This window comes from Tiliqua scincoides, chromosome 3, assembly GCF_035046505.1.
Source record: "Tiliqua scincoides isolate rTilSci1 chromosome 3, rTilSci1.hap2, whole genome shotgun sequence".
Lineage (NCBI taxonomy): Eukaryota > Metazoa > Chordata > Lepidosauria > Squamata > Scincidae > Tiliqua > Tiliqua scincoides.
In genome coordinates this window covers 136626073-136638961 of record NC_089823.1, presented here as the reverse complement: position 1 = coordinate 136638961, position 12889 = coordinate 136626073, and the positions used below count along the sequence as shown (strand labels likewise).

The 12889-nt window shown below is 43.2% G+C and overlaps 1 protein-coding gene and 1 pseudogene across 6 annotated transcripts in view; both read left to right on the top strand.

Annotated features, from left to right (window-relative positions):
• Nucleotides 1–12889, top strand: part of KCNMA1 (potassium calcium-activated channel subfamily M alpha 1) — a 619222-nt gene that overhangs the window by 520457 nt on the left and 85876 nt on the right. The gene's annotated exons all lie outside the window — the stretch shown is intronic.
• On the top strand, nt 6547–6663 carry LOC136646251 (5S ribosomal RNA; annotated as a pseudogene).

The window sequence follows — 12889 nt, the reverse complement described above, 5'->3', positions numbered from 1 at the left end:
AATAACATTTTGTTAGCTCACAGAACACTCAGACACATTGGTCAGTTTTCAGTTAAGGAAATCCGCTTTGTTACATAAGTCAGCTGTCCTTTTTTTCTGGTTATTTGCCTATGCAGGTTGAGACTAATTATTCTCGTGGGTTCCCTTCCTAGCACTCAAGTGGATGGCAAAAAAAACACACTATAGCAAATCTATTTAAAAAACTAAGTTTCTTTGCTCCAGTGATTTAAAAACAGCCTTGCTGACCTTTTGACTCTAAGATAAGAGTCATTAAGAAGACAATCCATCAATCAGTCCTCCTCTAGTAGCTTCACTCAGCCCCTCCCTTCACCAATGCAAACGTGCTCAGGGGGAAGGGAGGGGCTGTTGGAGAGAGAAGGATTGATGGATTGTCAGCCAGCTGTCCTCTCTCTCTCTCCTTAAGGAGGCTATTGTTAAAGGACTGTTCATTTTTTTAAACTGGTTTTAAAGGGATGCATTTTTCCCTACTCCAGGGATCAACACATTCCTTCTCATTTGTAGGGGCCATTCATGTTGAGTCAAATCCGTGTATTAAAAAACCGTGTATAAATAGGCTGGACCTGTAGCTTTTGATACATCACAGATATTTCAATGAGGTTTGTTTCATCACATTCTGCATTATATTACACATCAAATGATATACGAACGTCATAGAGTGTTGCTGCTTGTCATGCAGATTCAGACATGTTCAAGGTTACTACGCATGCAGTTATAACTGGTTCTGACTGCTTTGTTTACTAGGTGGAATCACATTCTCGTTATTTAATAGACACACCTCATATAACATGATGGTATTATTCCTGAAAACAACGATTTTGACAGTCTCTAGTGGTGTCATCTCCATGAAGGTGTCACCTTACTAACACCTTATTGGTTCCATGCTGTGTCCTTATAACATCTCATTGGCTATTTGAACAATCAGTCTTAATGGTCCATGTTGAGTTAAGAAAATCTACTTTCTGTTACGTAAGAGTTGTATTTTTGTTTTCTTGTTTTTTGGCCATAACGTTTGATAGAATTGAGATATTTCACTCCGGTTTGTTTCATTGCATTCTTCTGTAAATTATGCATAGCATGGTATATAATATGAAGGTATTTTTCCTAACCTGCTATTTTTGAAATTTTGGTCACTAGTGGAGTGACCCCCCCCCAAGGGTGGCAACTGAGGCAGCCTGCCTCCCATCAGTTACACCACTGCTTACAATCTAAGGGCTTACAATCTAAAAAGATACAGAAGAAACACAATAAAGCAACTAAAAAACTGTGCTGGGGTGAAGAGGGACAGTTAGAACCCAATCCTGAGCTCGGTGCACTGGCTTCCCGCCAGCGCGCACTGTCACAAACATACTGCCAGGCCAGCACCCATGCTAGCCCAGTGCTGGCCGGACTGCTGAGCTGCCACACGGTAAGCGGTAAGCAGGGGCGGGGAGGAGGCGTTCTGGGGATGGGGAGGCAGGGGGAGGGCGGGGAGGAGGCGTGACGGAGAGGGCGGGTGGGAGGCGTGCCGGGGGAGGGAGGGAGGTGGGTCCCGTGGAGCTCCGCTCCACCGGATCCAAGGCATTCTTGTGGAGTTTGGTGCCCTACACAAACGCCTTTACCTTACTGTTGACCTTTTGGTCGGCGGTAACGTGAGTAGCCCCATTGCAGGGCTGCTTCTCTTACCCAGGAGAAGGGAATGAAAGTCCCCTTCTCCCAAGGTGCTGCCCACGGTAGCCCGGGGTGCACATGATGCGGCGGCAGCCATTTTAGTGCTGCCGAAGCTGGGCGCCCTGGGCAGCTCAGGATTGGGCTGTTGGTCTCCCTCTGCTACATATAAGAGGAGCACTACTTGAAAAAGTGCCTCTTTGCCCAGTTAGCAAGTGTAGAGGTTTTAACCGGAGACATTCTGTATGCAAAGCATGTGCTCTGCCACAGAGCTACAGCATGTATGCACCTGTAGAAATTACGCCTGGAGTCACGCTCTAGATGCAAAATGTGATGTTGGAACTAGCGCTCCTTTTATCTCATATGGAGATAAATCTTTCATATGGAGTTTGTTAAAAAGCAAACCGGAATCACTCCTGCAAGCTTTAATGTATCTGGTGTAGATGGCATGTGATAAGGTTTCTGTGACAGAGACATATTTCCTGTTTTAGAAAGCAACTGATTGACTCTGGGTTCTGTGTGTGCTTCGCAGTTAAGTAACTTACATTTGAGCAGACACGTAAACAAAAAAGTTTGTTCTATGGCTATATTTATTTGTTTTCAGAACTCAGTAAAACTTCTGGAACATACAAAACCAGTTCGCTTATCAGCACATATATTCCCTCTATTCCATTCGCCACCATAAACAACCATCTAAAATTCTGCTTTAATTTGCAGTAGAACACATTCATATATTTTTCCCAGTGTTCAAAATGAAAGCAACAAAAAGATATCACCAATGTACTGTAGATTTTTTTTTGAGGGGGGGAGGATGGCTGTATTCTTCATTTTATATTAATGTGATTTTTCCCCTATAAAATTCTATTCAAATGAGCTGCAAAATCAAGATGACCCATAAATAGTAAATTCAAATTTCCAAATAAGAACAGATATGTAAAATATAATATGAGGCCCAAGCACATTTGTTATTACCATTATTGTTATGCACGCCTTGTGAATGTAAACAAGAAAAAATGGTGCACAATATTCAGATGTTGGCTATTGCCTTGAATCGCCTTGAATCACATAGCGCTCAAACCTCAGCTGCTCAGGGCGCGTGGCCTCCTTCCCGCCCTCTCCCTGCCCGCCTCCCACCTCCTGCTTCCCCGGAACACCTCCTCCCTGCCTCTCCCCATGTCCCCGCTTTCCTCTCTGCTGTTTGGCGGTCCATGCAACTGCTGAGCAGTGGAGGCTGGGCACCCGCCCAGCGCTAGCCCAGCACCGTCCAGCACTGGGCTAGCAGGGGTGCTCGCCCGGCATTAGGGCTCGCAAACGTGCCTTATGGCACGTTCGTGACAGTATGCGCCGGCAGTAAGCCTGCACGCAGAGCTCAGGTTTGGGCTCATGCTCTGTTACAGTCAAGAGACAATAGGCTTTATCAAGAATATGCGACCAAAGGATCACAGTCACAGCTGTACAGTCCAGTTGTATTTAAATTCTACTTAAGCCAGAGTATTTGGATCCAACATAATTTGTTCCCATTGAATACTGGAATAAATTGACTTTCAATAGTTTTCATGGATTGTTGTGCTCAAAAATACCGCAAATGAAACTACTAAAGATTTTTCTTAAAACAAACAATCCCCCTCCATAAAAAACAACAACTACTACTACTACTACTCTGATGCTTTCCCTGTTACTTTTGGAGTGAGAGAATCCTTTTCTTCTGCCATGAATATATCTCAAGATTTTATCGAAATGTGGTGGAAAATAAGGATAGCTTCGAAGACACTTCATCTTGGTTGGGATTATTGTTTACAGATGATATGATTGTGAAACGTTTCTTCTGTATTTAATTTTACAAAAGCATATTTTTAGAAGAACTTAAGATGAGTCCACATGTAGGTCATAGATCCAAAAGTCCACACTCTTCATTTGTACACATACAATGAAGCCCCACTCACTTCTGAAAAGTCACTTCTGTATCCAGGGAGACCCTCTGGCATCTTACATATCGTGAGGATCTGCAGTTCAGATGAAAAAAGGCTCAGCCCCCTATGCACATGAAAATGCTTTAGATATGCACATGGATCCCAGCTATGAAGATGTGCTTCATTTATGGAAACATATTTATGTAATAGATTGAAAAATTCTTCTTACAGCCTTCTGTACGCACTCCACTAAGTACAGACAATAAAGACTAATTTAGTGAAGTATGTACATCTTTGCTCCTAGAGGCTTCAGGCTTTTAGGTGTTGTGTTTCAGTCCTTGGCAATGTCCTTCATGGTAGAGGTCAAAACATTAGGAAGAGCTAAACTTGATGACTGTGGTCTAGAAGTCCGTAGGAAGAATTTTTCAATCTATGACTATTCCAACCACAAATGCCTCCGTTCCTATATTTATGAAAGCTTGAAAAATGTGGACGCAGGTTTTTTGGGGGGGAAGTTTGATGACTTGAGGAAGATTGCTAGAACCACATAGTGAACCCCTTTACACAATGACTTCCCACATAATTACAACTCAGTGGGCTCAAGGTTTCCCCCTTAAATGCATTCATGGGTGCAGTTTGGGTACTCTTCTAATGCACCAGGCATTAATCTGCACTTTTTCCTTATTATTTAGAAGCAAAGCATGAAGCTAAACCAAGTTACCAAAATCACTCTATTCAGTCCAAGAGTGACGGATTCCTGGAACCAGTCCTGCTTGTTAATAACCGTCAAGGAAGCCTCCTTCTACCCAACAACTCCTCGCTGCTTCACCCTAAGTTGTTGGGCTCTGTTGAGCAAGGAAAAATTCCCTACTGTAGGTTTCAAAGAGCACTGAGCCTACCTGCCAAATGTCACCATTACCAGAAGAAAAGGCCTGGGTTGAACCAAGAGCTCCGTAGGTAGCCCCACAGCCGGAAACATCAGACAACAGAGATTATTTTGTGCGTGGGTTGTGCAGGCTGAGCGTTTTCCATGTGAAAATGACATTACTAATGCTCCACTAAGTTCTTGCAGATGTGGGTTTCTCCACATGTAGCGTTTAATACTGTAATCGAGATAGCTAGTGAACTAATGGTTTCTGGTTGGTGTTGTGTTTCATGTTTGGCTGGCTTTGAAATCTTTACCTTTTTCACCACTAGGCTTGGCAAGCATACAAGTCTGCATTAATGTTTGATTAATCTCGTTAGCTATTACAACTTGTTTAGGGTCAGTAAAAAGGTGGGTTTTTGTTAAAAGCCCCTGTTAAGTGTGTCGCTGGTGACATGGATGAAGCCATGAAAGTGACAGATTTATTTTTATAAGTGTATTAAAAGAATTTAAATGGCTAAAGACCTTGACCGCTGCTTCTTTGAAGATATTTTCTTGATTGTGCTTAAAGGAAGAATTGAGGATAAAAGCCAAGTAAGATGTTGTTTCAGATGTTTGCCTTTGTGTAAAGGCCATTAAAATTACCCGGCACATCTTAAATCAATTCATGGAGCATTGTCTGGAGGTTATGTCATTGAATGATGAACCTTTTGGAATAATTAGAGAATAAGCAAAGATTCTGAAACATCTCTGTGAATTTTTAAGCTAAACAGCACTCAAAACCAGTGTATCTGAAACCTCATTAGCCATTGTCTGATGCTTTTCCGACACCAGGTCTTCCTCTGAGATAAATCTGTTAGTTGCCATGCCTGTTATGCAAAAGTGGGATGTAGGTTGTTGCAAGGATTGCGTATTACATGTTACAGTTATGGATATCCAGAAAACCTGTGCATTTTCTGAGAGTACCGGGTGGGGTTTAGATTACATGGCATTCTGTGTCTGATTGCCCAACCTACCTGTATTTTCAGCATTGATAAAGAAGGTCTATGTAATTCTATAGGTTTATTCATGTCCCTTCAACTCTTTTCCAGCATAGTAAATAAATGGCATGAATAATAGTTAACAAGCATTAACTATTTGCATTAAACTATTTGCATTGCATTAACTATTTGCATTGCATTAACTATTTGCATTAAACTATTAAACAAGCATTAAACTATTTGCAAATAGTTAACATTTGCATTAAAGAGCATTAACACTGCAAATATGTTAATTTTTGCAATTAACACTGCAAATATGCAGTGTTGACAGTTAAATGTTTCAGCCCAAAGTCCAGTTTATGTCACAAGAACAAGTACTATTGTACAGAATGTTTGTTTTTTGCTATTAAAAAAAAGATCTAAAGAAAAGTGATGGAATACCATCCCGTCAAGACTGGTAGCAGCAACTCTGTCTTTGACATGTCTTGGGATTGCATCATCCCAGTCACACAAGCTGGGTTGGGCTGCTATAATGATGATGACAGTTAGATTACTAAACACTGCAAAAAGATTAAAATCAATCTTTTCAGAATGATTTACAATTAGACAGATATGATGCGGACAAAAAAAGGGGAGAGAAAAGGAAGCAATCTGGGCTGTTTTGAAATGGCATATGATCAGGTGCAACAACTATTGGTTGAGTTAGTTTTGGGGAAGGAGCTGAATGCTAGACGTCTCCAGTCAGGGGGGCCAGCTGAATGGTAGATGTTCCCACCAGGCTAGGGCAGATGAGAGCTGGCATTGGGGCGGAAGCAAGATTGGGGCCCCCCTTCCTAAATTATTCTACAAACCAGATGTTGCTACATTTTTTAAAATAAGTTTTTAATTTACCGTTTTAACTTAGCATGAGCAAGATTGAAATTAAATGAAAACATTTATCAGAATGGGATAATTACCTTGTTTATTTTTTCATGGCCCCAGGTCCTGGGGATTTTGCCGTTCCCTACCCCCCTCTCCTCAGACCTGGACCAGGCCAGCTGAGAGAGCTTCACTGCCTCTCTGACTACCAAATAAAATGTCCACTGAGGGAGCTATGATTTTGTAATAGTTTGTTCAGCACTCCTTGTTAAGCAACTGTTACCCTGCACATGCCCGATCTCGTCTGATCTTGGAAGCTAAGCAGGGTCAGGCCTGGTTAGTACTTGGATGGGAGACCGCCTGGGAATACCGGGTGCTGTAGGCTTATACCATAGTCTTTCGAGACTGAAGGTTGCCAACCATGTGGAGTATTTGCATGTGCATAATGAGATACCTTGGTGATGGTACTTGGATGGTACTTGGATAGTACTTGGATAGTACTTGGATGGGAGACTGCCTGGGAATACCGGGTGCTGTAGGCTTATACCATAGTCTTTCAAGACTGAAGGTTGCCAACCATTGTTCAGCACTATCAGTGCATGGAGAGTTTCACAAAAAAAGGATGGATCCAGTCTACTCAAAATGAACATTGGGGAAGAAAGCAAAGAAAGGGGGCAGGAAGAGATAAGGATAAAAAAGGATGAACGAGGGAAAGGATGAGGAGGGATTTGAAGAAGATGGAGAGGTGGCTCCATGCACATTTCCAGGGAAGGAATTCTGTGCATGGGGGGAAGCAAGAGAACCAAAGGTATTAGGCAGGGGTATAATGGGAAACAAAGACTTAAAAGATTGGATGGAGCAAGGCTTTAAAGGAAATGTTTAATGGTATGGATAAGGAGACTGTGCTGTATATGGAAGGACACGGGAAACCAGGGAAGGACTTTGAGAGGGGTGCAACGTAGGCTGGTGAGGGAGGTCTATGATGTTGTCAGCAAAGTTTGGATAGAGGTGTGTGCACTAAGATGCAATGGGGAAAGCCAGAGAGAAGATTGCGGAAGTTCCCCAGCAAGCTTCAGAGCCTGCAGACATATTGCATGACATAATTACGTGAGAGAACCAGGATGGTGTCGTGGTTTCAAAGTTGGATTTAGACCTGGAAGATCCAGGTTCAAATCCCTGCTCAGCCATGAAGCTTCCTGGGTGACCTTGAGCCTGTCACTACCTCTCAACCTCAGCCTACCTCACAGGATTGTTGTGAGGACAAAATGAGAGATGTACTCCACCATGATCTCCTTGGAGGAAGGATAGTATAAAAATGTGAAAAAATTAAAAAGTAAAAATAAATGTGGGTGCCAAAGCCTTCTATTAGGCAGCTGTAAGAGCACATTTTTAAAAAGAGGAGTTTCCACTTGAGTGAATGGCAGTGACACATGGTAATCAACCAGATCAATTTGGTGAAAACTTCTGTGAGCTGGAATATATGAAGAATAATAGTTTACAATTTATACCTTGCTTCTTTACTACTAAGATGCTTCTTGTAAGTGCTTCTTTTGTTATGGCAAAATTTTTAAGAACAAACAAAAGATAATGCTTCCCATTATTGCATACACATGAGTCATATACATTGAACTGTGGACAGTGATTTTTTCAAATTTGTTAGGGAAGGAACCTGTTTTTCAAGTGACCCATGCAATCTAAACTTGAGAAGAACAAATGGCTTCCTGGCATAAGCAAAATACATTTGTTCAAGCATGGAGCCTCAGCAGGTTTCAGTTTGTTTTGAAACTATACAAACTTGGAAGGAAGATGTTGCAGGTGAAGGCAGGCAGTGACAGGCAAGGCACTTCATAAAATGAAATTAATTTTTACATTGTGCCTGGAAAGACCCCGCCCCCAATCCTAGTGTAGACAAAGAGCACAGCCCACTGGGATCTTTTTAAAGTCTTGAAGTCTTTTTCCACAAGGTAATGGCAGAGTAATTTCTAATCAAGCCAGGGCTGGTACCAGACCACTTTAGTTTAACTTTGGTGTTGTATGTCCTCACTCCATTCTCAGGGGCCCATGTTCTCGCCAAGCCCCGTTCCCTGCACCTAAACATTTCCAAAGTGTGGGTGATGGTGGCAGGATCTCATTAGATTCCACTTAGCTCTGAATCCCATTTGCAAGAGAGGTATGGTTGGTGAGAGCCTGGGGCAGTACCTTTTCTGTGGTGGTACCACTGTTACCGAATGTTCCCCCTAGAAAAGGCCACCATGCATCACTCGTGCTTACTGATCATCAGAAGGTGTGTTAAAACTTGACCTTTTACACCAGGTATTTAAGAATGTCTGACAATATGTATGTTTATAATGCTGCTGCTGTTGGTTTTTCATGATGGGAATTGATTGTAGATTTTTAGAAAGTGCTGTTCATTGTTTCATTGAGTGAAACTGCAGACTAAGCGACTATATCACATGAAAAAGGAAGGAAGACCTGGCATTGACACCAGCAAGACCTAGGACCAGGGAAAAGTGGAGGAATTTGCATGAGCGCTTGAGGAATCTCTTCCAGGCCTGGCCGTTGCAGATGCATCCAACAGATGGGAACATTTCAAAGATGCCGTTTACAACACCGCCTTGTCCATATTCGGCAAGAAGATCAACAAGGCGGCAGACTGGTTTGAAGCCCACTCTGAGGAGTTGACACCAGTCATTGAGGAAAAGAAGAGAGCTCTAGCAGCATACAGAGCCTGTCCCAGTGAGCGCAACCTGCAGGTCCTCCTAGTTGCTTGCAGCAAAGTCCAGCAGACTGCCAGGAGATGTGCTAATGACTACTGGCTCCAATTCTGTTCGCAGATACAGATAGCAGCTGAGACAGGCAACATCAAGGGGATGTAGGACGGTATCAAGCTGGCCCTGGGTCCAACACAGAAGAAAACTGCCCCTCTGAAGTCTGCCACAGGCGAGGTCATCCAGGACTGGGAGCAGCAAATGGGACGCTGGGTGCAGCACTACTCTGAGCTGTATTCCCAAGAAAATGCAGGAACCGAGGAAGCACTGAACAACATCGAGTGCCTGCCTGTGTTGGAGGAGCTTGACAGTGAACCAACCCTAGCAGAACTTCACGTGGCCCTGGACTCCCTCGCCTCTGGCAAGGCACCAGGAAAAGACAGCATCCCTGCTGAAGTCCTAAAGTGCTGCAAAGAGATCATCATCACTGACCTGCATGAAATCCTCTGTCTCTGCTGGAGAGAAGGTGGAGTACCACAGGACATGAGGGATGCAAACATCGTCATGCTGTACAAGAACAAAGGTGACAGGGGTGACTGCAATAACTACCGTGGCATCTCTCTTCTTAGCGTTGTAGGAAAGCTGTTTGCCCGAGTTGCACTGAAGAGGCTCCAGGTACTTGCAGAGAGCGTCTATCCAGAATTGCATTGCGAATTTTGTGCCAACAAGTCCACCACCGATATGGTATTCTCCCTTAGACAGCTGCAGGAGAAATGCAGAGAACAATGACAGCCACTCTTTATAGCCTTTATAGATCTCACGAAGGCTTTCAACCTGGTCAGCAGGGACGGCTTCTTCAGGATTCTACCCAAGATCAGATGTCCACCCAGGCTCCTCAGCATCATCAGGTCTTTCCACAAGGACATGAAGGGCACTGTAGTCTTTGACAGCTCCATATCAGACCCCTTTGACATCCGAAGCGGAGTGAAGCAGGGCTGTGTTCTCGCACCGACCTTGTTTGGGATTTTCTTCACTGTCCTGCTGAAGCAGGCCTTTGGAACTGCAACAGAAGGCATCTATCTCCGGACCAGATCAGATGGAAAGCTCTTCAACCTCTCCAGACTGAGAGCAAAGTCCAAAGTCCAGCTGAAATGTCTGCGTGACTTCCTCCTTGCCGACGATGCAGCTGTCACCGCTCACTCTGCCGAAGATCTCCAGTAGCTCATGAACTGTTTTAGCTAGGCCTGCCAAGACTTTGGATTGACAATCAGCCTGAAGAAAACACAGGCCATGGTTCAGGATGTGAACTCACCTCCCTGCATTGCAATCTCTGCGCATGAGCTGGAGGCTGTCCATGACTTTGTGTACCTTGGCTCAATGATCTCTGACACTCTTTCTCTGGATACCAAGCTAAACAAACGCATCGGTAAAGCAGCTACCACATTTTCCAGACTACAAAGAGAGTCTGGTCCAACAAGAAGCTGACAGAACATACCAAGATCCAGGTCTACAGAGCTTGCATCCTGAGTACACTTCTGTACTGCAGTGAGTCATGGACTCTTCACTCACAACAGTAGAAGAAGCTAACGTTTTCCACATGCGCTGCCTCCGACACATCCTCTGCATCACCTGGGAGGACAAAGTTCCAAACAACACAGTCCTGGAATGAGCTGGAATCCCCAACGTGTATACACTGCTGAAACAGAGACACCTGCATTGGCTTGGTCATGTCGTGAGAATGGGTGATGGTCGGATCCCAAAGGATCTCCTCTATGGAGAACTTGTGCAGGGAATGCGCCCTACGGGTAGACCACAGCTGCGCTACAAGGATATCTGCAAGAGGGATCTGAAAGCCTTAGGAATGAACCTCAATAGATGGGAAACCTTGGCCTCTGAGCGTTCTGCTTGGAGGCAGGCTGTGCAGCATGGCCTTTCCCAGTCTGAAGAGACACTTTGCCAACAGACTGAGGCAAAGAGGCAAAGAAGGAAGACCCATAGCCAGGGAGACAGACCAGGGACAGACTGCACTTGCTCCCAGTGTGGAAAGTATTGTCACTCCCGAATCGGCCTTTTCAGCCACACTAGATGCTGTTCCAGAACCACCATTCAGAGCGCGATACCATAGTCTTTCGAGACTGAAGGTTGCCAACAAAATGTTCATTGTTTTGACTGTGATTTTAAACATGTTGTACATTACTTTAGTCACTGGTGGATAATCACTTTAATAAGTGCAGTACTGTATATATATATATATCTACATTTTTCAACTGTATATATTTCGAGATATATCTCAAAATATTTATATATATTTTTATATCTACAGTTTTCGACTGAAACCTGGAAGTGTTGATTTTCAACCTCCAGAAGGCCTTCTGAGGGTCGGGGGAGGGGTACACACAGGACCTCTCTGGCCCTCAGAATGCCTGGGGGAGGCAGTGGGCGTGGGGGCAGTACCTCCAGGCGGGGTGGCACCCCTGGAGGTGTGCCCCTGGTTGCCACAGTGGTGAGAAATGCCGCTGATGCTTACAAAGTTTCTCATCAATCTCTGGAAAATGTATAGCTAGTTAAAACCAAGGTCTTTCCCTAGACACACCTAATATCAATTTGATTTATGTCAGTCATGACCACCGTTTTGGATTGGGGCCATAGAGTATTGCATAGCTCATAGGGCACAATCCTAACCAACTTTCCAGCACTGGCATAGCTGTGCCAGTGGGGCAGGTGCTGCATCCTGCAGTTGGGGGGCAGTCATGGAGGCCTCATCCAGATAGGGCAATGTTTGTTTCCTAACTCAAAGTTGCATTCTCCTGATGTCAGTGCTGGAAATTTGGTTAGGACTATAGCCACAGTCAACTAAATCTATAACAACTGTTGAATCCATAAGCTTCTTTTTACCTTTGTATATGATTTATTTCATTGTTTCCTTATACTTTATCCTACTTTTGATCAGTCCCAAAGTGATTTGCCGTGTTCATTCTTAAAAATTTTACAGTTTAACTATTAGTATAATTTAAAATGGTTCAATTAAGAATTTTTTTTTTAAATTACAGATAGAATTTTCTAGGGTGAGTGGGTTCTGCATTAATGTGTGTGTTTGTCCTTGCAACTCTCATTTTCCTTGAGCCTGAAGTTAACTACTACCTAATGTTCACCTTCTTTGACTTTATGTAATCTGATTTTCTCTTAATTATAGGATGGAAATCACTCTGTTTTATTTTTTTTGTAGGGTACGTTTGCCTAACCAGATGCTGACAGAGAGCAGCTTTTCCTAACAGGCAGAGCACTGATCTGCTCATAATCAAGAGTCAATTAAACATTAATAATTGTAGTTAAATAGTAATTCATAGCTTGTTAGGAAAAAATGCTATAATTGTAGTTAAGGTAAACACCTTTGTCTGAAAGGGATACTATTTGTGGCAACCTTAAGTGTTTTGTGAGTGTGTGTGTTTTTACCATTAAGAAGAGGATTCTTCCACTCCATGTATTTCATCCTCATTAAAAGTCCCTCCTATGATGACCATCTTTTGTTATACAGGAAGTTCTCTTGTCATTTGGTCACATTCTGCTTGCTTCTGTGATAACATCACCCTTTGTGGTAAAGGGTAAATCAATGAGTTTTGAGTTGTGTTGGAGATCTATGCACCATTGTATAGTTTTGTTTTATTGCAGTGTTAAAATACTGAGTACTTTACACCTCTTTGGGAAGATTCTATGCATTTAAGGAACAAGAACAAGGCAGTAGACAGTTCATTGGCAAAGTGCAGGCTGGCAGCTTTCAGTATTTCTATTCTAAAGAGTATTTAAACTTCTGGTGTGTGTAGCAGAGCACTAATTTCTGTTCTTCAAAAGCACAGCTTAACTGAAAGTAACCTTCTATTGAAGTATGAAATTGTGTCCGAACTT